General features: G+C 46.3%; 1 protein-coding gene across 1 annotated transcript in view; it reads left to right on the forward strand.

The window, feature by feature from the left end:
• Positions 1-630: 630 nt before the first annotated feature.
• The window catches only part of LOC135111746 (somatostatin receptor type 2-like), a 99,048-nt gene continuing 96,819 nt past the window's right edge, over positions 631-2,859 (forward strand). Inside the window, exon 1 of the mRNA XM_064025434.1 lies at positions 631-1,243. The gene's annotated coding sequence lies outside the window, so the exon portion shown is untranslated. The remainder of the gene's footprint in view (positions 1,244-2,859) is intronic.

The following is a 2,859-nucleotide window of genomic DNA, read 5'->3' on the forward strand; positions in this document are numbered from 1 at the left end:
AGGAAGTGAATGTCAATGGTCGATGATGGATGAAGTGGAAGGAGATATTGAGAGAGAGAGAGAGAGAGAGAGAGAGAGAGAGAGAGAGAGAGAGAGAGAGAGAGAGAGAGAGAGAGAGAGAGAGCAATCTTTCTCTCTTTAACCGCATAACTTCTAAGGCACCGCCACCCTCACCTTCCCCAAACTTCCCAGAGAGAGAGAGAGAGAGAGAGAGAGAGAGAGAGAGAGAGAGAGAGAGAGAGAGAGAGAGCATGAGTGAAAAGTAGACAAAAAAAGGAAGGAGAAAGGAAAAAGGAAAGAATGAAAAGAAGAAAAGTAGATGATGAAGGAATGAGGAAAGTGAGAGGAAGAGGAAGAAAGTGAGAAGGAAAAACAGATGCATAAGGAGTGAAATGTTGTGGGAGAGAGAGAGAGAGAGAGAGAGAGAGAGAGAGAGAGAGAGAGAGAGAGAGAGAGAGAGAGAGAGAGAGAGAGAGAGAGAGAGAGAGAACCAAGAAAAGAAGGAAGGAAATGATAAAAAAGGCGGCGAGAGTAGACGAGGAAGAAAATAAGATAAACAGAAAGAGGAGTGAAAAGAATGAAGAACGAAGGAAAAGAAAGGAAAGAAAGCGTTCCAGAGAGAGAGAGAGAGAGAGAGAGAGAGAGAGAGAGAGAGAGAGAGAGAGAGCCAGCGCCTGCCCACTCTCTCCTACCTGTTGGATCACACATGGTACAGAGAGCGACCGTCAGTGTAGCCCAGACTCCCCTCGCCATCACAGCGCCTCCCGCCCTGCCTCGCGCCCCGCCTCCGCCACCGCCTCCCACCCCACGCTCGCTCCCCCGCACGCACACTCGCGCACTCACGCCCCATAACTCCCAAGGAACATGGAGAACTTTGAGAGATAAACAAAAAAGGAAAACTTGAGAGCTTCCTTAGGTGTGAGAGAGAAAAGAACGTTTAATCTCTCTCTCGCTCTCTCTCTCTTCTTCTCTTGGGGTGTTAGAAGAGACATTTTTTTCTCTCTCTTTCTCTCTCTCTATCTTTCTTTGACTTTGCCTTCCTCAGGTGAAGAGACATAGGGAAGAAGAGACAGAGAAATGAGAGAAAGCGAATGAGGGAGAAGAGAAGAAGAGGGAAGGAATTGTAAGAGTAAAAACTTAAGTGTTGAAGGAAGGCAAGTGGTGACAAGTTACTGAATCAACGTCACCACCAGCAGTGTCACCATTACCCTTGTGGTGCTTGTACAGTGACCAGCGGCACAAGGTAAGCAGGAGGAGGAGGAAGAGAAGGGGGAGGAGGAGGAGGAGGAGGAGGAGGAGGAGGAGGAGGAGGAGGAGGAGGAGGAGGAGGAGGAGGAGGAGGAGGAGGAGGAGGAGGAGGAGGAGGAGGAGGAGGAGGAGGAGGAGGAGGAGAAGGAAGAGGAGGAGGAGGAAGAGAAGGAAGAGGAGAAGTTAACTAGTTTACTTACCACCCAACAAAAAAAAAAAAAAAGCGATTGCAACCTAATACAAATTACAGACCATTTCTTTTCTCTGCTTTATGTCTGGTTTCTTTAGTCAGTCATGGCCAGAGCGGTGCCTGCTAACGAAGGACTTTGGATTCAACATTTAGGGGACCGTTACCCGAGTGGATGCCCTTCGTGCCCTCGCAACGTAGCCAGGATTCGAACCCGTGAGCTTAAGGATATCTCGACTTCCCTAAAGCGCGCGTGGTCCCACTGTACCACGGCGGCCCTGGAAAATACAAAAGAATACAAAATACAGATAACAAAAGGAAAATTTGTATACTTGTTATTTTTAACGTGATAGGAATAGACGCACATAATAGAGGAGGAGGAGGAGGAAGAGGAGGCACCCGTATGCTCAAACAATCTTCCCTGTTAATTAGAACTCGTACACCTGCAATAATCACCTGTTTTACCTGCGGGTTAGGACGGCGAGTCTCACCTTCTCTCTCTCTCTCTCTCTCTCTCTCTCTCTCTCTCTCTCTCTCTCTCTCTCTCTCTCTCTCTCTCTCTCTCTCTCTCTCCTTATGTCCCTCTCACTTTCTCACCCTTGCCTCTCACTCTTATCCTTTCACTCTCTCATTATCTCATTCTTTCCCTCTCTATCACTGTCACTTTCTCACTCTTACACTCACTTTCATCCTCTCACTCCCTCATTATCTCACTCTTACTCCCTCTTTTTCCCTCCTTGTCTCTCTCTCTCTCTCTCTCTCTCTCTCTCTCTCTCTCTCTCTCTCTCTCTCTCTCTCTCTGCTTGTCACCCTAACCACTCACCCATTTAGTTTTTTTTTCTTTTTTTCCCCAGACCACCAACTTCACTACTTTCCCCCACTCCCACTTTTCCCTCGCCTGTTATTACCTTCTCTCACCTGCGCCGTTTTTGAAGACCACTCGTGTTTCCACCAGTTCTTTGCAATCCACACGTGTTTTTTATGTCTCATATTGTCCTACTTCTCCCCCCTCTCCCCACCCCTTACACACACACACACACACACGCACACACACACACTTCTTTTTGTTCTTAATTTTTTCCTCTTCCATCTTTCGCAAAGCATTGACTGTCCATTTTTTTTCCTTTTTTTTTTTATTCTATTTTTTTTTGGTGAGTGTTATGTTTCCTTCCCAACTTTCTTTCTTGCTCGTGTTCATCTGTTTATTCTATTTGCACCTTTCCCTATTCTATATTCTCATTTCCACTTGTTCTTGTTCTCTAGTTTCTCTTTCCATTTATTTCCTCTGTTGGCTTTGTCTGTTTGAAGAGAGAGAGAGAGAGAGAGAGAGAGAGAGAGAGAGAGAGAGAGAGAGAGAGAGAGAGAGAGAGAGAGAGAGAGAGAGAGAGAGAGAAGGAAGGAAATAAAAAGAAAGAGACAAGAGT

This window comes from Scylla paramamosain, chromosome 22 (genome assembly GCF_035594125.1).
Source record: "Scylla paramamosain isolate STU-SP2022 chromosome 22, ASM3559412v1, whole genome shotgun sequence".
NCBI lineage: Eukaryota > Metazoa > Arthropoda > Malacostraca > Decapoda > Portunidae > Scylla > Scylla paramamosain.